Source organism: Sphaerodactylus townsendi, linkage group LG03 (genome assembly GCF_021028975.2).
Source record: "Sphaerodactylus townsendi isolate TG3544 linkage group LG03, MPM_Stown_v2.3, whole genome shotgun sequence".
In the NCBI taxonomy this organism is placed as follows: Eukaryota; Metazoa; Chordata; class Lepidosauria; order Squamata; family Sphaerodactylidae; genus Sphaerodactylus; species Sphaerodactylus townsendi.
In genome coordinates, this window is record NC_059427.1 from 70,451,493 (window position 1) to 70,479,108 (window position 27,616).

The 27,616-nt window shown below is 42.9% G+C and overlaps 1 long non-coding RNA gene across 1 annotated transcript; it reads right to left on the minus strand.

Annotated features, from left to right (window-relative positions):
- LOC125428185 lies at nt 1-24,791 on the minus strand. Its single transcript, XR_007243786.1, has 3 exons — nt 24,693-24,791; nt 6,276-6,285; nt 1-12 (listed from the first exon to the last, which is right to left on the minus strand). It is a non-coding gene; the product is annotated as an uncharacterized LOC125428185 (long non-coding RNA).
- Between the last annotated feature and the right edge of the window lie 2,825 nt (nt 24,792-27,616).

The window sequence follows — 27,616 nt, forward strand, 5'->3', positions numbered from 1 at the left end:
TCTACACTTGACCTTAGTCAAAAGGCCAAGAGGTGATTTTCTTCATGCAGATTCTGAACCTCAGGATCACAATCATGAGTGTTGTTCCTGCTTCTCCAGCATACAAGGCATATACCACTTAATAACTAAATTTTGTTTTCTAACTTCAAAAATCATTTCGAAGCTATTTTACAATGTACCCACTTTACCACATTTTATAACAGGAGAATACAGAATGGGAATTTTCATTTGTCTGTTTCTAAACCTCTTGTAGTCAAAATATTGTTTGTGAAGTGTAAACGATACAATCCAATATTTAGGGCTGATTCTTTGAATTTAAAGTTGCTGGGTGTTCTACATAACCCCTTGTAACTACAATCCAATACAAATAGGTTCTGTGGATTTTTCTACATTGCTGGCTGTTTCAGTTCTTCCAGTCCCTGCAGTCCAGACCTGCTCTGAGTGATTTGGCTGCTCACTGAATAATAAATGCAGGCATTGCAGTTTGAAGTTCTGGCACTGCAGCTATTTTAGATGGCTTGTAGATTAGACATCGCTATTCCTGAGTGCAGAGCATCCCAAAAATCCTTACTTCTCACAATACTAGAACCAGGGGGGCATTCATTGAAAATGCTGGGGGGAAGAATTAGGACTCATAAAAGGAAACATTTCTTCACGCAATGTGTGATTGGTGTTTGGAATATGCTGTCACAGGAGGTGGTGATGGCCACTAACCTGGATAGCTTTAAAAAGGGCTTGGACAGATTTATGGAGGAGAAGTCAATCTATGGCTACCAATCTTGATCCTTCTTGATCTGAGGTTGCAAATGCCTTAGCAGACCAGGTGCTCGGGAACAGCAGCAGCAGAAGGGCATTGCTTTCAAATCCTGCACGTGAGCTCCCAAAGGCACCTGGTGGGCCACTGCGAGTAGCAGAGTGCTGGACTAGATGGATCTGATCCAGCAGGCTAGTTATGTTCTTATGTTCAGTGCCACATGGCAGTGCAGTAACCTCGAAATTCTCCTCACTCATCCCTTCATTTTGTAGCATATCTCTTGCAGAATAACTCTTGGTTGGGAATATATTAATTGATCCTTGTTTAAATTGTTGTGATTCGCCTGACCTGATGATCTCAAAAGCTAAGCAGGGTCAGTCCTTGTTAGTACTTAGATGGGAGACCACCAAGGAATGCCAGGGTTGCTACGCAGAGGCAGGTAATAGCAAACCACCTCTAAACATATCTTGTGTTGGAAACCCTGGAAGGTAGGCATTAGAGTGGTGATTCAATAAATCTCAATCATTCCAAACCCCCGAAAAAGCCATACTGGCTTTTTCCAAGTTTTACCTTTGCTGGGGGGAAAAGCTCAGCTTTTTAAACTTTTTGACTGGATCTCAAATCCCACCCCCCCCAATTGCCATTTTACAGATCCATTTGAACTTTGGAAACAACCGGGGGGAGGGGGGGGCAAGAAGTTCAAGTCAATGTTCTAGTCTAGCATTCAGTTAAAATTCTCTCTGCCACCATTTCCCACGTCCACTTAGACTTGAGAAATAACAGCTGGGCTGGGCTGGGCTGGGCTGGGCTGGGTGGTGGGCTGGGGGAGTACAATTTCAGCTGATGCAGGACTGAAGTTCAACATTCAGTTGAAGGTCTCCCCACCACCATTTCTCTGGTCCACGTGGAGTTGGGAAATAGTGGTGCAGCACAGATACTTTTTTTTATCAGGTAAATTTTGGATTTTAAAAACCAAAAAAAATTGACAAGAAGCTGAATAAAGCCAAGGGCTTTGCTGAATTTTTAAAAACCCAAGCCTGAAATTTACCAAAATAAAAAAATTTGTGCTCACTCCTGGTAGGCATGAGTCAGGTGTGACTTGATGGCACTATTACAGCACTTTCAACTACTGCGCTGTCATTGTGCCTTTTAATTTCTCACACTTTTGTAACTGGCATTGTTGCAGGTATGTTTCTTTTATTTCCTTTAGTGCTTCCATTACACACCAGTTTTACATAGTTAATGCATAACAACATTTAAAATTGTGTACATTTGACAGGAAAAAATGTTCATGAGGAAACCAAGCAGTGTGAAACACATGGGCTTGGATTCTAGGACTGGCTTTGGCTGTACTGTTTTCCACTGCATGGTCAGTCCTCCACTGCAAAATGTATTCTTCCAGTGCTGCAAGTTTCCACTCATGCAATATAAAATATTTCAGTCAGGCAAACATCACCTAGCATCAAAGGAAAGTGCTGCACAGCAAAGACCTTCCTCTGCAATGGATGAAGAGGGGTGCAAAAAGAAGCATGGTTGTACCCCTACTCTTGATCAACCTGTCCCTTGTCCCATGAATCCTTCCCACCTGACAATCATTTGGTTATGATATGCTAATACAGAAGAGGGGATTCCCCACTGTTTCCATGCTCTCTAACTGAAAGTTTGTCACTTTTGCCTCCTGACTGCATTCCTCTGACCTAATTGCTTAAAGGGCAGAGCAGGTGGATTTGAGATGCCTTGAAATCAGGCGTTCTCTTTCATCCATAGCCAGGCAGTCTCACTTTCATTTCACCTTCCCGCCCCTCAGGAGAAACAACAGCACATGAAAGGTAGATTTGAATCTCTAATGCAAGGAAGTGAGTTGTTTCCTCCTTTCATCCCTATTCTTTCTTTCATCCCTTGCATTTCTGTCCCTCAGGTTTAATTCTGGGCTGTGGGAAATGTAGGCCTCAAAGTTACAGAAAAGATTTTCTAATGACACAAACTATTTTGCCTTCTTAGCAAGAAGGTTTAGCAAACTGAGATTAGCTGGTCCAGACTTCTTGGTATGCCATTGACTCCAGACCATATTTAGACTGTGTACTGTAGACACAGGAATTCTTGGAGCTGTCTGCAAACTCAGGACAACATTTTAAGTAACATTTTCAGCAGCTAAGGTCAGGTTTAGATCTTGTATTAGTAACTTACCTCATCATTAGACTCCTGAAAGCCAAAAAGAAATTCTTGGTTTAAATGATCTGCCTGTAAGGAATCAGGGTGCTGCCCTCACTAGTGGCTGTTACATGGTAGGGAAAGGCTTGTGTTTAGGTAGCATTTTCCCTCAAAGAGATGGTGAATCAATTTTTAGCTATGGGCTCATTAAGTTATCACACTATTTGGAATGAGATATGAATTCCTCTCAGTCCTAGTTCTGAACAGCCAAAACTGCTACTTAGTTTCCTGATACTGGTAGAGTTCATATACTTTCAAAAGGTACATAACTGGCACCATCAGCAAATGACCCTTTTCATCTATGAAGGTTCAGTGATGGGCAAAGCTGCACTTGCTGACTTTGGACTGGCCTGTAGGCACAAGGACTATTGACAAAAGTGTAAAAAATCCTCCTGGCTGGTGATCTTACAGGTCCTGGGCCTTGCTCTGAATAATATAGCACCTTGACCAACATAGTGCCTTGAGTCCTGTTAACACTATATGCTCAACAAACACTTGATTGATGTAGCTCACAATAATCAGATTATTCACTCACTAACAAAATATTTGCTTCTCATAATATTTGCTTCTCACTAACAAAATATTTGCTTCTCATTTCCAAAACAATTGAAGTCAAAAATCAAATGCCAAAATCTAACATCACACAATCTAAAGATAGAATAAAAAAGTCAGTGACATCAGCAATAAAAATCCAGTTACGTCTACCAGTTGCAGAAAGACACTGAAACACAATGATCTTGCTTTTTTCTTTAAAAAATGGAACATGTACAATTGTCATTGTGCCCAAAGTGATACAAACAGGTCTAGTCAGGAATGCCAGTCTCCAAGTGGTACCTGACGATCCTCTGGAATTACAGCTTTATCCAGAAATCAGTTCCACTAGAGATAATGGATGCTTTGGAGGTTGGACTCTATGGTGCTGTACCCCACTGAGGTTCTATTAGGGTTGCCAGGCACCTCCTGGCCACTAGCAGGGAAGAGGGTTTGTGTCGAACTGAGTCCTAGCCTCTACATTATCAGAGATGTGTTGAAAATGGAAGTGATGTCATCACGTTACCAATGACATGGGGATTCTCTGGTACTATGACAAAAACTTTATGGTGGAAGCCATTTTTACCATAGAGTTTTAACTCCAATACCAGTGCATCCCCATGTCATTGATGACAATGATGACATCACTTCTGATGAATGCTGGAAGTGATGCCAATGCATCAGTGACAATATGGGGGCTAGGAGTAAGTTCAACATTGGTAAGAACTCACCAGCCAGCTAAGCAGTGGCTGAGCGAGGAGGGCTCTGAGTGAAGGTCCTCCATCCTTGGTGGGGGTATGGCAACGCTAGGCTTCATCCTCAAATCTCAAGGAGTTTCCCAACCTGGATTTGTCAGCCTTACTCCTTCATCCATTGCCAGTAACTGCGAGGACCTGGCAATGCTACCAGCTATGCTATCTGCCTGTCTTCTCAAGTAAGGAATGAATTCTGATGGGCATCTGACAGCATAGTTATATGAGCTTGATTGAAGTCTCTTTGGATTCTGCAGTATATGTGTGCATGTATGCAAAATAGATAAGGAGATAATGGAAGAGGCAAGAAAAGGAGGCCTGACACTGAAAGAGAAAAACCAGATATCACCCTTTGCTTGAAAACCTGGACTCCATTTATTTCTTGTTGATGGATGCTAATTCCCCATCAGAGAAACTGCTATATCACTTGACTCCTTTTTGCAGAAGATCATTCAGAAATAACCTTTACAAGTTTGCTTGACACACACTGTGGACAGATACTGGTGTGCTTTGGTCTCATTAGTGAGTTCATACAAGAACATGAATCACTCCAAAGTGCATCCCTGTTTGCCCATGTGAATAAATCTTGGTGTCCCACACAGCTCACAGTAAGAGTAGAGTATGCTGTTAGTACAGAAACAGTTAAGAGATAGTCTGTCTTGATTCCATACAATTTTATACTAAAGAAATTAGGGACTCAAGAAGTCATGGTTATCTTTTGCTTGACCAGTGACACATAAAGCCTTCACTTTAATTCTCTTAACCCACCCTACCCCAAATGACAGTAAAGCACATCTCTTAACATTTATAGATATCCTCGTATTTCTTTGAGGAACTTTTTAACAATATTCTCGCACAATGCAAACAACCCCCATGTCACATCTCACCTACAGGGCCTCAGAATGGTTCGTTTAGTATTGCCAAAGCCCAGGAGAGGCCTGGAGATCTCCTGGCATGAATGATCACCAGAACACAGAGAACAGTTCCCCTGGAGAAAATGACTGCTTTGAAGGGCAGACATTATATCCCATTGAGGTCTTTGCTGTTCACAGATTCCACCCCCAAATCTCCAGGAATGTCCTCAACTGGAGGTGTAAAAATTCCATAGAATCTACCTTTTAAAGCAGTTGTTTTCTCCAGGTGAACTGATCTCTGTTATAAGATGGAGTTCTGCCAGGCCAATGGTAGAGGACAGGGTTGAGCAATACTGAAAATGTTAGGTAAAATTCAGATTCAGGTTTAGTCGGGCATAAAATTATTTGTATGCCCAATTAAGATGAATATCATATTCAGTATACCTGAATATATTTGGGTATCCCGAATAATTCGGGTCAGTCTGATTTTTTTTGGTATTTTTTGGTGTTTTTTCGGTTTTGGCCTGCAGGGGGCACATTTTAAAGCTAGCAACACCAAAATTTCAGGGTATCTTCCAGAGACTCTCCTGATGATGCAAACTGAGTTTGGTGACATTTGGTTCAGGGGGTCCATCTGTTAGCTCCCATTGGAAACAATGGGGGATGGGGACATCCCCGGGGGGGGGGGTGTTCCATAACTTTGTACCTCCTGAATCAAACCTCACCAACCTTGGGTGGTATCATCAGGAGAGTCTCTGGAAGATACCCTGAAATTTTGGTGTTGCTAGCTTTAAAATGCACCCCCTACAGATAAAACCCCCCAAAACACTAAAATACAAAAAGAATCAGACTAACCCAAATTATTCAGGATACCCAGATGTATAAGACAAATATCATATTCGGTATACCCGAATATATTCTGAATATGATATTTGTCTTATTCAGGCATACAGATAATTTTATGCCCAAATAAGCCCGAATCCGAATATTTTCAGTATTGCTCAACCCAGTCTCTCCAGTTGAGAGAGCTATTTGCAAGGATTGAGTTGCCTGACCCCCGTAAACAACTCTCCTGCCTAACTCACCACCTCTGAAGGCAGTTCTGACTTCAGAGGTGGGGGGGGGAGAGGGCAGCTTTTAGGGAACAGGTCTCCCAACCCTTGCAAACAGCACTCCCAGCTGCCTCCCCATCTCTGAAGCCAGCTCTAACTTCAGAGGCAGAGGGAGGGCTGTTTGCAGGAATCAGATCTCCCAGCTGGCAGGGGGAGGGCTTGGTATAGGGATCACTGACCCCTACACCCAGCTCTGCTGGCTGCCCCACTGCCAAATGCTGAGAAAAGCCTAATGGCTACTCAGGTTTTCTCTGCCTGAATAGCCCCCCCTCCCCGGAGGGGTGTGGTGGCAAAAAAATTGCTTTTTTCCGGGTTGTTTTTCATTCAGGTTTACTTAAACTCTCAGCCCTAAGACCTAATATGCACCTGGCAGGCATATTATGACTGCTTCACAAGTTATTGTTCACTTTCAAAGAGATCATTCATGTTGGGAGACATTACAATATGCGAAGTTAAGGGCAAGCATTTTTCATACAGTTATATGGCAACATGATCTGTATGTCTGCAGAGGAAAACAATCATAGTACTTTACACATTAGGGAAAACTTGTACTTTCCTGCACAAAGATTATCTGCATGTGGCAAAATCATAATGTAACATAATAGCCAAAGCCTTATATGATTACTTCAGTCAGTGCATTGCTCTTTAGTGTTCACTTCAACTGCAAGAATCACATGGGGCACTAGTATCCTTGGCCACTTTCCCAGAAAATTTAGTGGTTAGGAGCTTTTAATCTAGGGCTCCCCAGTTTTTTTTAGCCTGCAGGCATGTTTGAAATTCTGACACAGCATGGTGGGCGCAGCAACAAAATGGTTGCAATAGAATGGTTGCCACAGGAGGCGGAGCCAGCCACAAAATGATTGCCACAACTTTACTTCAGTAACACAATGTAGATCCTTTTGCTGTGGTGGCAGCTGTTGCCAAAGCAGCATTTTAAAAAAATCTGCACAACTAATCAAATCTCCAGTAGTCAATCAGAAAACCTGGTGGGCCAAACCCTACACACTTCTGAAAGCATTTTGTGAGCTCCAAAAAGGTGTTGATGTGCCCCATGGCAACCACAGGCACCATGTTAACACTCATGTTCTAACGTGTCTCTTGCATAGCCTAAGATCTGCCATATGACATAGGAGTATTCATTCATCTCCCTGTGCAACAAATCTGGACTTAATTATCTCTGTCACAAGAGCATTAGAAGTTAAAAGTTATGGCTCTCTGACTGTGATAAGAGCAAGGGTTCTGCAGAACAAAAGATCCCCCCTTGAAAGAGAATCCAGATAGTAAACACACAGTGCCCTGGTCTGCAACATCACATCTGGAGAAACAAAGGATAGCCTCAGGACCAGCTTTATGGAAGATCTTTTGGTCAGACATGTTTATTCAGATAGTGGTGCCCATTCCTGCAACAAGAGACACCTCTTAAAAAGGTGGTTTAATGGAAGCAGTTATTATATAGTATAAGTTCCTTATGGGCAAAATACCATAGTAAAAGTGAGTCTTGCTTGCCATGAAGATGCTATAAGGACTGAATCACTTGACTGTGCTAACAAATGCAAAAGGGATATGCCTGGGGGCAAAGGACAACATAAGATAATATTGTAAATGCCTCTGCACAGACCATCGAATGCCTTTGTGTACACAGGCATGTTTGTGGATACATCTATATGTGCAAACTGCTTTTGTTTCTGTGTGTGTGTATCAAGTGCTATCAACTTGCAGCCAACTTATGGGAACCCCATCAAGTTTTCAAGGCAAGAGACTATCACAGGTGGTTTGTCATTGCCTTCCTCTACAAAGAGACCATTGCCTTCCTCTGCAAAGAATTCCTTGGTGGAATTCCATCCAAATATTAATCAGGGCCAAGACCTTTTGAAATCTGTTGAGATCAGACTAGCCAGAGCCATCCAGGTCAGGGCACTTTTGCTTCTCTGCATGTGAATTAACGTGGTACATTTTTGTGAAGTGCAATTTTCATTGAGAAAATTGCTCCTTGGATGTGTGTGAAAATGTTCACAACCTCCTGCTCTTGTACTGGTCCATGCCTTTTTGTACCTGTTTGAATCTATTGTTCCCTTGATCAGTTGCTACTGCAGAGGGGGAAGGAGGAATCGATCCATCACCCATGCAACAGGGCAAGCATGTCCTGTCTTGTCATACTGCACAGCAAGACTCTTCCACTGATCCAGCTCTATTTCAATAGTTGGGGCAGAGAACAGGTGAGCACATGTGGCAAGTAACTAGTGCAGACGACTATACAACTGCACTGCCTTATTTTCACTGGGTTGCACTTTCCAATGAGCATCCCCATGTACACATCCCTATCCATATTATGCCTAGCTGACCACTTCAATTGGGTCATGGGAAGGAATGTGGTTCCTCTTTCCTCCCTTGTAAATGGTTTTGCACCCCTTTGCAAGAGAGATGCAAAAAAACCTGTCTGAAAGGGAGGTCTGTCTAATGTGAGGCAATACTGATGTCTGAAATCACCCTGCCACATTTCAGTTGTTGTTCTAGAATCAGGGGTGTCAAACTCAGGCCCTCCAGATGTTCATGGACTAAAATTCCCATCAGTCCCTCCCAACATGAGCATCAAGAAGTGTTAATCAGAACTGATCCCTCTGGACCAGACTCTTCAGAAAGATCAGTAAAAGTTACAGGCAGACTGTTAAATCACTCTGGGATTATATTGTAAAATATGGTGATATCCATTGAATCTGGGCTGTGATTCTCCCATTCAGCTGTGCTGCTTTAGCCTACTTGTTTCCATGTGGCTCCAGAATGCTCTTTCCTTTTTTTCCTTCCTTGTGGGAGCAGAGACCTGAACCTCTATGCTAGTAAATTGTAGCTGTAAATTTCCCCTGCCTCATTGCTTTGAGAGAATCAGGTGGGAGTCACAGCTGTGCACCAGCCTAAACAAGGGACCCTAGCTTTGTTCTCCCAGAACTCTGCCCAAACCTGGAAAGAGCGCTTGACTTACTAAACCCACAAAATGAAACAAGGACGCAAAACAGATTCACTGCTTTGCTGGCTCCAGGAAGCCAGGACAAAAGAAGCAGCAGGTGGGATGGTATAACCCTTCTGAGCAAAGGATTTAATAGATTTAAATAGATTTAAGAATGGGATTGGGTTAAATCTATTCTCCACATAGCAGTTGTTTTCAGGACTTTCTGAGAGAAGTGGGCATGGTGATATGTTCACCCCAGCATCCAGCTAACAGGCAAGCAGGGCAAACACTGTGTGCATGCAGTTCTTGATATGGCAAATAGTTAAATGTGTTAAGATCTACTTAAGCAGTTAAGATACACTGTCTTAAGTGACCTGGAAGGGCTTGTACTATGTGCTATCTCTGCATATTTAATCAACTCAGAGACATATCACATGGAGAGTACCATTAAATACAACATTCTCATCTTATAATACCTGGCTTTGTTTTGCAATGAGACAAAGGCCCTTTCCTCACTTACCTTTGACCACCCTTTGCTGCGTGCTGCTCTCAGCGCACGGCATCTCTGGCGCGCGCCTGGGCGTCCCCACGACCCGTTTTGAGGAGCGCCATTTTGAGGAGCGCCAGGGATGCCGTGCGCTGAGGGGGCGCGAGAGCGTCAGCATCAGGGCGGCTGTGCTGTCGCCGCCCCTGTAGTGGAGAGTGCCCCGGGTTAAGGTAAGTGGGGAAAGGGCCACCGGCAGTGCTGACTAGGAGTATTTTATGGGAAATGAAACCGAAGGTGGCTTGCTGGACTAAATGTAATTGGAACTCAGTTCTTCCCTTCTTAAGTCTGATTCTATGGCAAGTGTTCATCTTGCTCCTGGAGGAATGGCCTATGAATAGCTATTAACTGAAACAATTGATTGGAACCTTCATCTTCAGAAGATCTATTTCATTCTGTCTTATGGGGTGAGCTGAGAACAGAAACTGCTTGGTCAAGGACCCATGCTGGGAGAGAAACGGGGGAATAGGGCCTGTTGATCCTTCTAAATCTCTCAGAGCCTGTTAATATTAATCACAGTATCCTGTGATGATGATGATGATGATTATTATTTATAGTCATATTCATTATTCTGTTGCTTAAAGCGGCCTTGAGCCTTTTGAACAGAAAACTTGGAATATAATGTTTGAAAACAAGAAAATAAATGTAGATAAAACTGTTTTTAAAAGAGTGTGAAAAGAATGTGAAAGAATGAAATCTTTTTTTTTGCAATAATTCTTAGAACAAACATTTTTTCTTGCCAGTAAATTCTATTAGCAGTGCAGGTGAGGGAAAGGAGTGCAGCGGGTCATTTCCCACAGAACTTCTTCCAGATTGAAATATGACTCTTTCAAACTATTTTTTTCTCTGTCCAACTTTTAACTGGCTACGTTTCAATGAGTCTATACAGAACCTGTGCTGCTCTCTCTGCATATCTACCTTACTTGTAGGAAGTTTAGGAGGGCAGATCAGGAATCTATTCATAGGATAAAACAAAAAAATCACATTCCAATGAACGAAAGAAAACACCGCATCCAGTTTCACAATCTTTGGCAGTAGATTCTGTTCTCAGCCTGCGAGTTTATCCATCCAAGGCGTTGCGTTACTGATGACTGTCTTTTGCCAAACCCACTATGTGTTTAGCTGAGTCAGACGTAGTCTTATGTTTTGTCCCAGGTGCCCTCCACATAAAGGCCTTTATTTCTTCTGCTCATACAGAAAAGAAACTGCCTGGCCACCCAATTTGGGACCTCTCTCTTAGCTGGCTTTCAGACCGTCTGGTACCATAACAGAAGGTAAGGCTGAGAAACTATTAATCACTGTAAGATGATGGTACATATCACTTGCCAATAAAAAGACCTTAGTCATCTTAAAAACAAAGTTTTTTCTTGCTTGCTTTGCTTTCTTGGGTAGACATTTGTTGTTAGCAAACTGAATGGAAGAAGGCTGCATTCTTAGCCTTCTTATTTAGTAAAACTCTTCTGTAGTAGGGAGCCAACTTTTCAGGCCAAAAACAAAGAAAACAGTAAGAAAAAATAGTCAGCATGAATCTCCCCCTTGCTCTCCCTCCCTTTTTTTCACCCAATTTCAATTCATGTAATATTCACCAGTGAAGTTTTCTTACTCTTTAAATTGATTGTTGTCTTAGTTGGTTTTCTGTGAGCTATCTTCAAGGATATGGAGACACGATATAAGAATCAGCAATATGCACAGCTTTTGAGTCTCCATGTCTCCACAGCTTTGAAGATAGCTCACAGAAAACAAAACAAAATCCCAGAAAGAACTGTTGTCACCGGAAATGCTTTATTTTCCCATGCTATGTGGACAAAAAGAGCCAAAACACTGTTTGCAAAATGTTTTTAATTTTCTGTGCAGAAAAAGCTGTAGATAGCATTTTCTTGCCCCTGCTGTTGTCATGCTACCATCATGATTCTCTGCCCCCTTGTAACAAAAATTTGTACATACTTAGTGCTCCTTATGAGCTTCTTGATGCAAAGTTGCTGGCCATTGGTATAATACCTGGTATGATTTAAAATTATGGAAAATATGAGATTTTGCTTTAATTAAGAAGCATACCATGAACCTTGATTATCTGAGTACTATGTACTAACACACTGTGTCTGCCCCACTCAATTCCTTGATATTCTCCCCACAAAAAATTTTTTGTCATATGTATATTATTTAATAATCCCTCACTATGCAAGGGCTTTTTGCCTGGCTAGGCTTAATGCTAACCCTTCTCAGGTTTGCCAGGTTAGATTTGAATATTCCATATTCTGACCATCTTTGTCCTTCTCCTTTAGGTAACTTGTATACCTCTTTTCATATTTTGTTTGAGTGCCTGATCTTGGAGGATCTTAGAGCATGTTATGTTATTTTACTTCTAGCTTCTTATTCTGAATTTCTAATCATAAGATGCTTGTATTTTTTATTTTTGATAAGGATCCTAAAACTACTTTAGCAGTAGCCTTTCCCCCCATTCCTTTCATCTTTTAAGTCATAGCTATTTCTTCTGCTCAAGAGCATTCCCTCGTGGAATTTCAACTGAGGAAGGAAAGGAAAGTGCTGCTTAACAGCCAGTGTAGTATAGTGGTTAAAAGCAGGTAGACTCTAATCTGGAGAACCAGGTTTGATTCTTCACACCTCCACATGAGTGGAAGAGTCTTATCTGAACCAGTTTTGTTTCCTCACTCCTACATTCCTATTGAGTGACCTTGGATTAGTCACAGATCATCAGAGCTCTCTCAGCCTCACCTATCTCACAAGGTACCTGTTATGGGGAGAGGGAGTGAAGGAATCTGCAAGCCCCCTTGAGTCTCCTTCAGGAGAGAAAGGGGGGATATAAATCCAAAACTCTTCTTCTTCTTTTCTTAAGAATAATGCAATTACACTTTAAAAAACCCCAAACAATTGCACAGTGCTGATCCAGCACCAAATCCTTTAGTAGTGCTAATCGTTGGAAGGCATAGGATGTCCCATTCTGGTTATTTACAATGAGAAGATGGATTGCCTAGGGAAAGAGCACTTTAGTAACTTTTCAAATGCTAATCACAAGAGCTGAGGACAATACTCGCACCTTATATTGTCATAATGTCATAAGAGCATTACTTGCCCTGAAAACAACCCCCTTCCCCCCCCCCCCCCCCCACACACACACAAAGCTTTTGCTGGTGTCAGCAAAGATTCCAAGGCAGTTTACTGCCTTTCATTTGAACACAAGGAGTACCTTCCCTTCTGGACACATAAAAAAGATTGTCCCAGTAACAACGCTTAGGGAAAGATCTCCCACCCCCCACCCCAGTTTAGTAAAAGCAGAGTTTTTCGCAGAAGAAAATGGCTGTTCTCAAAAATGTGCAAAAATAGAGGATGATGTCACATAGAAAAATATAGACAAATAAGTATAGTTGCCAAAACCTCCCTTATGGAATGACCATGGGTTGGTCTGTCCACATTGGAAAGTTCAGTTCCGAGTGATTACTATATATGGAGCAATAAAATGCAATAGACTTTGATGTGTGGATGCAGCTTCCAACCTTCTACACATGAAACTTGATGCATGATCTTGGGCTAGTCACAGTTCTCTGAGAACTCTGTCAGCCCCACCTACCTCACAAGGGCTGTTTCCGCACAGGCAGAATACAGCATCCCAGGGACGCTAAAAACAGCGTCCCTGGGGAGGGGCGGCCTCACAACCCCCGAGCGGTGCAAAGCCACTGTTTCCAAACCTCACTCCCTGAGCGAGGTATTTCGGAAACAGCGGCTTCCAAACGCTGCCATGCGAACGGCAGCGACTGGAAAGCGCCATCCCCCCCCTTCCCCAAATGCCTACCTTGTCTCCTGGCTTCCAGCTTATCACAGAGGCCAGGGGATATGCCCCCCTGGCCTGCGACTCCAGAGCTGTTGCTCCAGGCTGTGGGGGCATGTCCCCTGGCTTCTGCGACGAGCTGGAAGCCAGGAGACAAGGTAGGCATTCAACGATGGCACAGCCTGTGCAAAGGCTGCGCAGCCGGCTGCCACCCTCCCGGGACCGTCCATGCGAACGGTCCCGGGGGGGTGGGTGCGTCGGCATTGTTTATACCATTGCGGTGCAGAAAGGGCCAAGGTGTCAGTTGTGAAGAAAGGAAAGGAAGGAGTTGTAAGCTGTTTTGAGACTCCTTACAGAAGAGAAAGGTGGGGGTATAAATCCAATGTCCTCCTCTTCTCAGACACCTCACCAAAATGCTGTGACCACCATTATACCCATCAACCTTTTCCACCTGACAGCAGCAATTAAAAATAAATTATTGGAAAGACTTGCTAATGTCTTCTTTGTCTGAGCCACCACCGATGCCCGTAGCCCATCTTTGGTGGCTGCAGGCTCTACTAAGTAACAGCTACATTAGCTGGAGGATTACAGCTACTTTAAGATGATTCTTAAAGACTTAGGTAAGTTAGTTATTTCCTTCTTGGCAAAAATTTCTGTGATTTGTGGTGGCAAATTTTGTTCCAATTTTGTTTTTCTGTCCATTGACAGAGTGCTTAGGTTTGCCAAATTTGAGCAACTTTCAAAAAGTGCTTTTAAATTCTATCGACACACAACCTTGTAAGTTCGAAAACAGGAGACCAATGAATCTTATAATACAGTTGAATAATGTATTTAGTACATGGATTTTAAATACCCATTCCAAAACAGACCACTGTCAAACAGCTGGATCCAAAAATGGGGTGCCCAGATATCAAATTTGGTCACTCTGTCTCTCACTTCCATTTAGGTTCAGTCATAGACCTCTGACCTAAAATAAATCTTTTTCAGGTCTGCTACCTCAATGCTTCTCATTGCTCCTTTTTGTTTGCTTACCTTGGTTAAGGAATACAGAAAGCTTGTGGCAGTACCTCATTGTAACCTACATCCTACTGCAATCACCTGCACCAATGTTAACATGCACCAGTGTCCATGAGGAATTCCAAGAAATATAATTCCCATAGTTCTTGCTACACACACACTGCGGTGAGTGTGTTCAGCAATGTACAGGGACCCTTGGAACCATTGGGATTGCATTTTGCATGGTGCCCAGTGTTGCTGTGGCACAGGTCCTGGGGAACATTCAGAGGCAAAACAAATATCTGAAGGAAGTTTAGATTCTTCAGAATTATTTCTGGGGAGATCTTGTTATGTCTACTCAACATTCTCTACTCTCTGTTTTACCAGCCAGAATAATTGATTAGCATTGCCTGCAGTTCTTGCTACTGAAGCAAAATGCAGAGCTTACACCCCATTATGGTGGTAGCTGTGGTAGTAGTAGTTGTCTGTGGGCTGCTGGTACAACTTTGCCATTGTTGAGGCCCAGTGGAAATGTTGAACAGATTAAAATCGTAAAGGCCGTGTGAGGTTGATATCGTAAAAGACTGGTGTTGTAAAAGAATGTGTTTCAACTGGTTACACAATATGTTAACACTTGTGCTGTAGTCATGGCATAGTCAGTGGTGGCGAACCTTTGGCACTCCAGATGTTATGGACTACAATTCCCATCAGCCCTTGCCAGCACGGGTAATTGGCCATGCTGGCAGGGGCTGGTGGGAATTGTAGTCCATAACATCTGGAGTGCCAAAGGTTCGCCACCACGGGCATAGATGTTGAGAGCATCCATTTTGCTGGGAAGGAAACTGAACGACATCAAAGAATTTAAATTTACAGAAGGGGCTTGACCAACACTCAGTTCATGGTAATAACAACAAAAGGGTTCAGCCCATGAATATCAGCTCTGAAAACAGTTCAGGAAACAGTTCAGGAAACAATTGGAGGAACTAACCATGTTTACCTATTTAAAGACATTTTGAGATTGTAATTAATTACAATCCATTTGTTTCTTCTGTACATAAGAAAGGGCTTTCTCAAATGCAGTGATATTTGAAGAAATAATGGGCATTCTCTTACAGCCAGAAAATATAAACCTCATGTTTATGGGCAAATGAAATCTGTACTCCTCAGTGAATGATTTTATGAGACTTTTATAGAGAAACCAAAATGAACACACTTTAAATCATAAGCATTAAGTGAATGAAAATCACATTGCTAGAATTGTTCTAAGAGAGCTGAATAAACAATGTTTTAAAGATCTGAGTGAGTGGGGTTTCCTTATTTTATTTTAACTGGAATATTTTTGTTTTAAAAAACCTCTTTAGGCAGGGGATTGACAACTATAAAAAAAGCAAAGACATCCAGTACAATTTTTTAAACCTTCTATTGATTTCATTCTCTTGCATTACAACAGCACGTCAGTCTGCAGTAACCACCCTCATAAATCTTGAAGTGCTGTTAGACCCTTTTTGCCAACTGGAACTGGGTCACAATACTGAATAATATATTCCAGGTAATCTAGGGGCACTTTGCTTCTTATGAACTTTGCTTATGAACTTTTGCACATGCAGAATAATGCACTTTCAATCCACATTCAATGCCCTTTACAGCTGGATTTTACGGTGCAAAATAGCAAAATCCACTTGGAAACAATTATTAAAGTGCATTGAAAGTGCATTATTCTGCATGTGCAAAAGGGCTCTAGGGATCACTCAGATGATCATTTCTGTAGAGCAATGGGTAGTTTTTCCCTTTTCATTACTATATCACTAGACTGAATGAACATTCACACATTAATAAAACTCATATGGAGGAGGGCAAGAAAAATAGGAGGGTAAGAATCCTGTTCCACCTTTCTCCTATTTCCTGCAGCAGTTTCCTCAAACCAATAAAAGCAAAATGTATATTAATTGATTGCTAGAACAGATCACACTCACCTTCTGGCCTACTCAGATTCATTACTAAAGTGCACTTTAAAAATGTGCCTGAATTGTAGGAGGGATTATATTATATACTGTATGGAAATGTTCTGAAGAAAAACAAGCCATTAATGTTTACCATTCTAGCCACGCATTTTTAAAAATGCATGAGGAAGGGGAGCAGTGTGTTAAATGCCCCTAGCTATGTTTCAGGCAGTGGTTGATAAGTTCCCCTAACTATTGTATGTAGTCCAATAGCAGCTCCACAGATATACCCTTTTCAACATAAGGATGACACCAGATTTGAAAATTCATCTGCCATTCCCTGGATTGTCTTTGTCTTAGAATGCTTCACTTGGATTCTAGTGCCTTGGGGATAGAAGTACTGGTAGGTAGGCACTATACTCAAATGGAGCATTTTAGAATATAGACTATCCAGGAAATGGGGTATGAATTCTCAAATCTGGTGTCATCTTTAACTTGAAAAGGGTATAGCACAGGGGGCGGAGATTGACGAGCAGTAGTGTAAAACTGTTCCTGGACTGTATCAATTCAGATTGTAAGTGGAGGGTGTGTGTGCAAGACAGAAAGATCTTCCATGGGGCAGTGGAAAGAAATACTACAAATAGAAAATGAATCACTTGGGTGCTGTGTGGTTTCCGGGCTGTATGGCCGTGTTCTAGCAGCATTCTCTCCTGACGTTTCGCCTGCATCTGTGGCTGGCATCTTCAGAGGATCTTCTGGCCCCGTTCGCACATGCCCAATAATGCACTTTCAATCCACTTTCAATGCACTTTGCAACTGGATTTTACAGTGCAGAGTAGCAAAATCCACTTGCAAGCAATTGTGAAAGTGGATTGAAAATGCATTATTCTGCATGTGCGGAAGGGGCCTCTGAAGATGCCAGCCACAGATGCAGGCGAAACGTCAGGAGAGAATGCTGCTAGAACACGGCCATACAGCCCGGAAACCACACAGCGCCCAAGTGATTCCGGCCGTGAAAGCCTTCGACAATACAGAAAATGAATCAGTTAGGGAAAATCTTAAACTGGAAATCTTCTTTCTAACATCTGCTTTTTAAACCTGCGGGACATTTGTTTGACTATGTGGGAGAATTCACTTATGAGATATCCAGCTTGCAGTCTGAAGTGGTACAGTCAAGAAACCTTTTTCCATATGTTAAGGTCTTTGTCCAGAGAGCCTGCTGGTTCTACAGTTCTAGTAGGCCCACACTCAGACAGACTGTCCTTTACTGGTGGAGCCCACAGAAGTAGCCCTATTGCCTTATGGAAACACTGACTATGTAAAGAACTTGGCAAACAAATCCAGGGCTTTATAAGACCTTCACTAAGTGATCTGAGGCTTCACGGGCCAATAAAAGAGGAATCTGCGCAGCTCTGTCCTTGCACCACAGCTCGTTAGCACAGAGGAGGCAATAATGAATTTCTTTATGGACGCCTTCACATGGCCAGCACAAGCTGAGCCTCCAGTGGAGAAGCATGAGTGACAGAGAGACAGGGGAGGCCTGAGGAGAGATCCTGTTCAAAAGGCCCAGTGCAGCTCCAATGGGACGTAATTAAAAATGATTAAACCATCCTCCCCCTCCAACTCCATGTGATGTCACATAAATTCTTCCCTAACAAGTCCCAGGCTACCTTTGCCTGAGCCGTGTGATTCACAGGGCTCCAGGAAGGAATTAAAGACACATTTGTGTTCATTTCATAAGAAGCAATAAAGTTCCTGCAAAGCACTCTTGGCGGTCAGAGGTCAGCACCAGCGAGTACATTTTTATTTAAGCCTCTTATTACCAAAGGCAAATGCTGGGTTGTGTTAATCTTCCTGGGCTCCTCCTGTCCACAAGTGCTCTTGAGTAATGAATGGATCTTCTCAATTACCGGGGAATGAACAGAGCAGAATCTCTGGATTCTTGCATTGAGGAGGCAAGGGCTCAAAGATCCATACAAGCCAGGGAAAAATCACCACAGTATCCTCTCTTATCTCATAAACATCAACAGACACCCCAGAGCACCATCTCTCGGAGCTGCCATATGATTGGTTACTGACCTTTCTTAACCCCAACCTATGTCAATTGACTTGGACTGGGCAGTAAATTCTGTCTCCCAGCAATGTAACATGCCCAGATAGGATTCCTTCAGGTGATGTAGTTACTCAATGTTCATCTTTTCAAGGAGATGTTTCCTGATAGATTGAGAAATGACGAATGTTGACTTCAACTGCATGTCAACTGTCAGATGTTGTCAAATATTCATAGTTACATGTAAGAGACTTTCAAGTGTCTGATTGCTACCTCAAAATGCCGATATTGAATGTTTGCTGAATATCTGCACATCTAGAGAATATTCACTATTAAAATTTGCAGAGGATTCTGAGGGAAATTTGATAAATTGGTTTCAATGGCTCTAAACTGTGGCAATGTAATAGTGTGAAAGGACATATGTCTGCAAAGGCAGGCATGTGTACCACTTGAAGAAGATAATGATCTTGCCATGAGAGTAGCGTGATTTTTTACACCCCAAATAACATAATGGCCAGGTTCAAAACCAGCGGAAAGCAACAAAATCCAGAAGGTATTGTGCCATATATCTGGGAATGTATATTATTCCAGATAGAGAGGAGATTGCTACTGACATCTTCATCCACCACTAAAAAGCAAGTCCCACATAGTCAAACAAATGTCCTGCCGGTTTAAAAAAATTAAAAGATGGGGATTGCTAAAGATCACCTAACAAGTTAATGACAAAGGACAGATCTTTACTAAGAATGACAATGCATACAATTTGCCATGGGAATGAAGGGTGACAACATTAACAGTTAAGATGTTGTGGGTTTTCCAGGTTGTTGGGCTGTGTTCCAGTAGTATTTTCTCCCAGTGTTTCATTGGTAGCCTCAGATGCAGGTAAAATGTCAGGAGAAAATACTATTGGAACATGGTCATACAACCCCACCCCCCCCCCCCCCCCCGCCACAGCATCCTAGTGATTCTGGTCATGAAAGCCTTCAACAATACATTAATACAGTTATCAGCATAACAGGACGACCAGGAGTTTGCCTGGTGCCTTGTTGAAAGGTTTTGTCGAAGACAGCATGGGCTTTTAACAGATATTTCATGTGCCATAATACCCTCTCAACACTACTCTGTCACCAAACTGCTTCCTGTCACCTCTGACATCAACAACAGAGCCTCTCGCTTATCTTTGGCCTGTAGGTGGTTCATTATACTTATTCCAGTTCTGATGGCTCCAATAAGTGACCCGTGCATTCAACCCACCCCCTTTAAGTTCTCTCCTTTGGTGGACAATGAACCAATTAAAATCTAGACGTTAACCTACTAATGCAAGCAGGCAAGGCCTCTTCCCTGCCCTTTCCCTGCACAATGACAAAGCACCCCAGAGAGAACAGGGCCAGCTCGTTAGTGGGGAATTTGGGACTGTGGAAAGTCGAGTGGCAGCCTTGTCTTTGAACTTTGCCATGCAATTATATGTAAACCATTTCTGGTTCAGCTCCTCTGTATCCATCACTGTATGTGCATGCTCAATTAATGATTTGGGGCCAAGGGGCCACTGGTAATGTGGTCATTATATTGTGGAGGCTGAGGCAGTTGTAGCCTGCTACATGGAAAAGTTTAATGGGGTGGAATCCACCTTCAGAAAAACCATGGCATCGATTTCCACAAACCCAATCTCTGTTTGGTTCAATTGTTGTAAAATTGCTGTGCTAAGAAGCAGTCAGAACTGTATTTTCGATCTGCACTGATCATTTGCTTGCAATCTCCCAGAGTGAATAAGAAAGGGGAAAGGGCAAGTGAAAACTATTTCCAGGTCCACTGCAGCTCTGCACCCATGGCATTGCTTTTGCAATCCCCAACCCCACTTCCAACACCATCAGTTATCACTTGTTTTTGAGCTGCCAGTGCCATATGAATGGTAGCCATTACAGAATGGAGAGGAATAGGTTTCCTTCTGCAGGTCCTCAGATGATGAAGAAGAATGTTTTTTAAAAAAAATATATATCCTGCTTTTCTGTATTGTAAGGAGATTCAGTGTGGCTTACAGTCCCTTTACCATTCTCCTCACCCACAACAGACATCTTGTAAGGTAAGGCTGGCTGAGAGAGTTTGGAGAGAACTGTGACTGGGCCAAAGTCACCCATCAGGTTTTATGTGGAGGAGCAGGGAATCAAACCCAGCTCACTGCATTAGAGTCTGCAGCTCATAATGGCTTTGACATCCACACTTCTGCAAGAAATTATCTCTCTGTGTGTTGGGGGGAGGGGATGACAAAATCAGAGGTACAACCACAGAGTGACATACATAAAAATTAAAGTACTCACCATTGTCATGTGCTACCAGATCAAAGAGCAGGGATCCTGGATTTATTCCAGCATACCTTTGAGTATGAATTCCATTTGAGCTCTGTTCCTACGCATTCCACCTATACTCCCCCTGCATCTGTGGCTCTGAGCACCATGTCAGAGAGAAACAAGTTTTTGAAATAATATAGGGGCAAAGTACTAACTATTACTAGAACCAGCAGTGTAAGCCTATTCATAGGCAAGCCTTTCTAAAATCATGGATTTCAACGGATTCAGAAAGGTAGGACTCTGCTGATTGCACTGTGCATTTCCTCTCTTGTGGAAAACTCAGGTAGCTATAGAACAGATAATCCAGAAGATTTCCTGTCATGTTTATTGACTACAACAAGAGAGGGAGATTACAGTGATGCTCTGCATATTCCTTTGGTTGTTGCAAGCTAGCAAATAACTTGCATTAATAATATTCTAGATGCTGGGACAGCTAACGAGTAGGGAAAAGAATCTGACCAAATGTAGCAATAAAATGCAGGTTGATCAAACTGAGAAATAACAGTAATTGTTTTACGTGTTGTGTAAATGATCCCCCTTGTGGCGCAGCATTGCCCAAATTTAACTGTTAGTACAGTGGTTCTAGTCCTGCCCTGGATGGCCCAGGCTAGCCTGATTTCATCTGATCTCAGAAGCTAAGTAGGTTTAGTACTGGTTAGTACTTGGATGGGAGACCACCAAGAAATACTACAGTCACTATGCAGAGGAAGGCAATGTCAAACCACATCTGTTAGGCCATTTATGCATGCACTACTTACCCTGCAGCTATTTGCTATGCAGTGGGGTTTTCCCATGGTTTCTTGTTTGCCTGGCGATTCTTCTCCTGCAAAGTGTCCCTAACAGAGTCGATCCACCATTTTGCTGCCCCCCACTTCCTCATTATTTTTGAGTAACCTCCATTTGGGGAGGATGCCTGCTGCCTTCTATTTCTGCCATCTTTGGTTTAACATTACTTTGCTAGACCATATCAATTTATTGGCAATTTCACTGGATTAAAAAAAGAAGCCCTTCTGATCCTTCTGAAATAATGGCTCAAAGAGTGGGAGAAACTGCTGTGATGTGGGGGGGGGGGGGGGAGGCAGAAAGAGTGAGAAAACCCAAAGACAGCTAAATGCATGCTGATCTATTTTGCTTTTCCTGCAAAGAGATAGAAAAAGTCACACTTTCTCAGGGCTTTTGGATACTATGAGGATTCTCTGATCTGAAGGAGAAAATATGTGCGTAACTGAGAAACAAATCTGAGGGGTATGTACTTTCAATTTGAAGGAGACCCCAAGTGCATAAATAGGCTTAGTCCCTGGCCTTGAAAACCCTACTGCGTGGCTATAAGTTGGCACTTTATACACACAAACAGTGGTTCCAAAATATTTTGCTGAAATAATCCATTAAAAACAACCTATCTTTGTTCAAGAAGACTTACTCTTCCAGTGGAATCCAGGTTTGTGCTCTAAGCTTCTGCAGTCTGATAGCCCATTAATGAATTTTGTGTCGCCCACAAGTGAGTTGTGAGTTTGCTAATACCTTCTTACTATATCTGTCAGCATTTTCTACGTATCTGTCTGCTGCCCCCACTCCTTGCTCCTGAGAATGGAAGAATCTCTGTCTTGTCTGTCTGCACATTTGTCTTGCTCTTGGTTTCACTGTCTTTCTGCACATTCTAGTCTACCATTAGACCTCTAACCTTGTCACTCCCTGAACCTCCCCCATATTAAAGTACACTGTGGTATTAACTAATGACCCTTGGGAGCATCTGGATCTGCTCTAGAGGCCAGAGTGGATTTCTTCATACAACGAAAGCCCTGTGTTTCCAACACTGGCTCTTTCTTGTCCTCCAAAGACCTGGATGTTTAATCTTGCTGCTGAGACTGTTTTCCTAACCCCAACAGGAACTCAGCTCTCCAAACTTTAACATTAGCCTTGCTTTCCCCTCTTGACCTAAGCCTAGGTTTCTGGATTCCTTAATGCTGTCAGCACTAGCTCCTGTGCTGATGTCCTGGCAAGTTTCCCTTAGGGATTTTTACCCAGACTGCAGGCCAATCCTTATCATGTCTGGAGAGATCCATTCTTCCTCAGAAAAGCTGTTCATATTAATTGCAGATCAAAGTTGCTTCCAGAAAGGGGTCCCCCGCCCCTGCATGGACAGGAAGAAGTTTCAATAGCAAAGGAGAGCATCTGGACGATATTGTGCCCAATTGGGGCACAATTCATCTAGAGCCTGTTTTTCCCCCTTTCATTCTTGAAAAAAAAATACAAAGCTCATTTTCTCTGAAGTAAAGGAACTGAGGGACAGCTACAGGTGGTGTGCCCATGTGGATGTTTTCCTGTCATCAGGAGGAGGATGAAACTAACCTTCACCTTCAAAATGGCAGAGCTAGCCTTCATCCCTTTATAGGGTTTTTTTGGAGCCACACGGTAGCAATACTGAGCTGCTGAGAAAGAACAAATACTCCTTTATGAGGTTTTAAAGAAGGGTTGTGGGTTATGTGGCGAAGTCCCACAGAAAACACAGTAGGGAAGAGTGGGGATCAGCAGCACAGCAAGGGCTGTGTCCTCTTACTGCTGCTGCCATGGCAGGAGCGACAGGTATTCTTACCCCACCTGAAAACAACCTTAGCATCTCTAAACCAGTATTATGTGACTGGGTCTGCTCCTATATATTATTTATAATATCTGCAGTTGGGGATGGGGTGCGTGTGTGTCAGCAACTCCATGTACTGATTAGGTCTGTGGGGATAACAGGGTTTATCCTGTCATGGTTCTTTGTATGTTGACACTGATCTTGCTGTCCATGACTTGCTGGCAAGACTCCACTGAATTTCCTTTTACTTGCCAAGGAAGGCCCCTTTCAACAGGTCCTTTCCTCTTGCACGGAATGAGGCTTCCCTCCCTCTTCAGGCAGAGATAACACATCCCACCTCTCTCTGCTGAGCCCATCACTGTGGTGCTGACACAGAGGAGGCTCGTTATCTCCACCATCCCACCTTGCCTACGGCACAGCGAGAGGGCGATGTGTCCCCTGAGGGAAGTGATAAAAAAGAAACTACAGTGAAGAAAAGAAAAATTACCTTTCCTGAATTTAAAAAAAAAAACTATCCTGGGTTGCTGTAGCAACTGAAAGGTGTATCATGTTGCCGCGGCAACTAGGAAACATCCTCATTTGCCTTGCTTAGCTTTGTGGACTGCAAATGACTAGATGTGGGATAATGAAGAGAAAGTCTGAAATGGAGAGAAACCTTTTTGGGGGTTCTCCCTCCCTCCATTTTATAGATTGTTGTTACTGGATACCAGAAACAGCCACATTCTTTATGCCCTCCTTCTCCACAGTCCATAATTTCTTCCATTTCCTTCCTTAGGTATGTTGCTGCCCTGGCAAGCAACTTCTAATAATGTATCACTACTATTTCCCACCAGCAAGGGTTAATCATTTATTGGTACTTCTTGATAAAGTGGTGGCAACCAGGAAGCAATAAGGAAGAGTGGCTTAGAAGGCTAAGCAATCTCTCACATGGTTCCCTCTTAGTAAATTCTACCCTTAATACGGCCTATTGGAAGGGCAGACCATAACACTGAAGGCAGTGGTGGCAAATACTCTCCATGGAGGACTCTCAAGGTATTGTGTGGTTCTTCTTTAAATGTATGGGAAAGCCCACCATGATCCACAGAACTGTCCATAAAAGTTGGTCCTGCTTTTAAAAAATCTTTTCAACGCTTCATTCCCCCATGTGATAATGTTTCTCTGATAAAGAAAAAAGGTAAAGGTAGTTCCCCTTTGCAAGCACTGGGTCATTACGACCCATGGGATGACGCCACATCATGTTTACTAGGCAGATTATGTTTATAGTGTGGTGTGCCATTGCTTCCCCAGTCATCTACACTGGATACTTATTTTACCAATCTTGGAAAGATGGAAGGCTGAGTCAACGCTGAGCTGGCTACCTGAAACAGACCTCTGTTGGGATCAAACGCAGGCTGTGAACAGAGTTTTGATTGTTGTACTGTAGCTTACCACTCTGCCTCACAGGGCTCCTTTCCTCTGATAAAGACCCACCCCCTAATATTTTTATTTATTTATTTATATCCTGCCCTCCCCCAAGGAGCTCAATGTATAAAACCACAAAAACAGATTAAATAGTTAAAACAATAACAGCACATTTAAACCCCCCATGGTAAAAACAGATGGCAATAAAACATACAAATGACACCCATGGGAGGCTGACAGTAGTATAACTCAGGCTGGCTGGCAACAGATAAAAGCCCGGCAGAAGAGCTCCGTCTTGCAAGCCCTGTAAAATTCAGTGATGTCCCCCAGGACCCTGATTGTACTAGGGAGCTTATTCCACCAGGTAGGGGCCAGGGCTGAGAAAGCCCGGGCCCTTGTAGAAGCCAGCCACTATGATGAAATGAGGGGCAGGGGGGTAAGAGATGCCTTGACTGTGATGGTGATGGTAGGAAGCTGAGGTGACTCTGTGTCAAGGAAGAAGGCGCTCTTTGCTGGATTCAGAGCATCCTTTTCCAACAGGGAGAAAAAGATAGACTGGGGAAATAAGGGACAAAGAATCCAGATAACTTGCTGTAGAATCTCACTTCCAAGGGTGGGATGCCTGTATTGCTGTATATCTGTTTTAAAAATGGGAAGGCTAAGCATGTGCTCCATTGCTAAGAAAGGATCCATCTTTGTCAATTTCATGTCCACTATTAAAACTGGTAAGTGAAACTGGCAAGACTGTTTTGTCTTCATCCCATCCTACTAAAGCAAAAAAAATCTGACTCAACAGTGGGGCGTTGGACTTTATGCTTGATTTTGCTCGAAACTCAAGTTTTCAGATTCAAACTGTAATCTGACAGACGTAGTTGATTTAGGCCAAAATTAGATGCTTTTGATGTGTTAACACCTTTTGATTGGACAGTTCAATCAAAAGGTGTGCTGGAGCGCCAAGATTTAGCACCCAGATTGGCAGAGGCCTTACATGGCTAAGACATGTGGAATGGTGTCAGAAAGTGGGAGCTGTTGCATTGTTTGGGGACTCTTTGTTAAGGAACTCTGTGGAGTGTGTGTTTTACCATGAAGGATGACTGAGGAGAACGATGCAAGAGCCACTTACGGATCACCAGGGACAGGGGCATTTTGCAACTGCTAAAAAGATCAGAGGTAACATGAATTGTATTTAGTTAACAACTGTTTTTTGTTTATTTTTCTTACTGTACCTAAATTCTGTCCTTTGCAACACTGTGAGTTTATGCCTTAAGAAATCATGTTTAACTGGGAGAGTCTGCACGAGTTCTTATCCATCTCCCTGGCTGCTGGGTGTGCTACAAAGTGATACCCCTGTGAGACTGGCTTTTGGCAAAGCACGTGAGAAAGAGGAGGGCTGGATTTTACCCAAAGTGATGATAGTGGCAATAAAGGGGGTGGGGGCTGGCTCACTTTGCCCCACAACATGACAGAGACCACAACAGTTATACAAATTTTGACCTAAAGACAAGCTATAAATCAGGTGAGTAAACACTATGATTTGGCACTTAGTTGTTGAAGAAATCAATGAAGCCTGACTTGAATGGAATGTTTACAGTTTATGGAGGGAGGGGGTTGTTTGCTCCAAATGTTCACTCCAGAACTAGCCCCTTCCCTCTAGTGCCACTTCGACTGTCAGTGAGTGTCATATTTGCCTCAAAAAAAGATGTAAACTGCTTCTCTGTCTACTGTTTTGCTGTTGTGTTTCCATAATGTTATGAAGTAAAGTTATTATTCTTCGAAAGAGACCCAGTTTCATTCCTCTCTAACATTAGTGACCATGTGCCAATTAAAACCCACTTTGCAATCAGTTATTGTCTTTGACCTGGTTGAAGAGGTAGGTGTGAGGCTGGAGGATCTTGCTGTAACACATCAGTCTTCTCTGGCTGTACTTCACCTGCACCCATGCCTGCAAGCATTTTTCAGGAATCTGGCACAGGCATATCCTAGATCAAACTCTAATCAAAATAGATAAGGTGAACAAAAAAGTGAACTGTGTTAGTGCAGACATACATCCGAAATAATTATGCTAGTGGAGGAAATACATCAATGTGTCATCTTTTCAGTCACATTTTTCAGTCACAACTTTAGCAGTTTCCTTTCTTTTCACTAGTTTTAACAGCTTTGTTATCTTTTCCAGGCATGGAGAGAGGTCCTGTAGTCATCTGCTTGTCTCCAATAAGTCAGCATTTAAATTGATGTGAATGAGTGTCTGGGGCTGGTGAAACCCTCCCCACACTCACCAGCAACTTCAAGGCCAGGACAGGAGGATGTGGCAACATCAGGCTGGAGAGTCCCACCTGCCCACCAGCAACTATGGATCAAGGCAGGGAGACCACAACATTGTCAGGGCAGGAAAATCCATCCTTACACTCACATGGCTCTTTGGAGCATTGCTGAAGGGCTGCAGCCTCAAGGGAATGGAGGCAGAAGCTTGGAAAGCCATAGGGTTGCCAACCTCCAGGTAGTGGCTGGAGATTTCCCACTATTACAACTGATCTCCAGACTACAGAGATCAGTTCACCTGGAGAAAATGGCAGTTTTGGGAGGCAGACTCTATGGCATTATACACTACTGAAATGTCTCCTCTCCCCAATCCCCACTCTCCTCAAGCTCCACCCCCTAAAATCTCCAGGTAGTTGCCAACTTGGAGATGACAACCCTAGAGAGGCATCATGCTGAGCCTGATGCAGGATCCCCTTCTGGGAATGAAGAAGGAATGAAGACACACCACCCCAGAAACAGTGGGCCCTGTTGGCAATCTAGGGGGCTAGAACAGAGCTATGG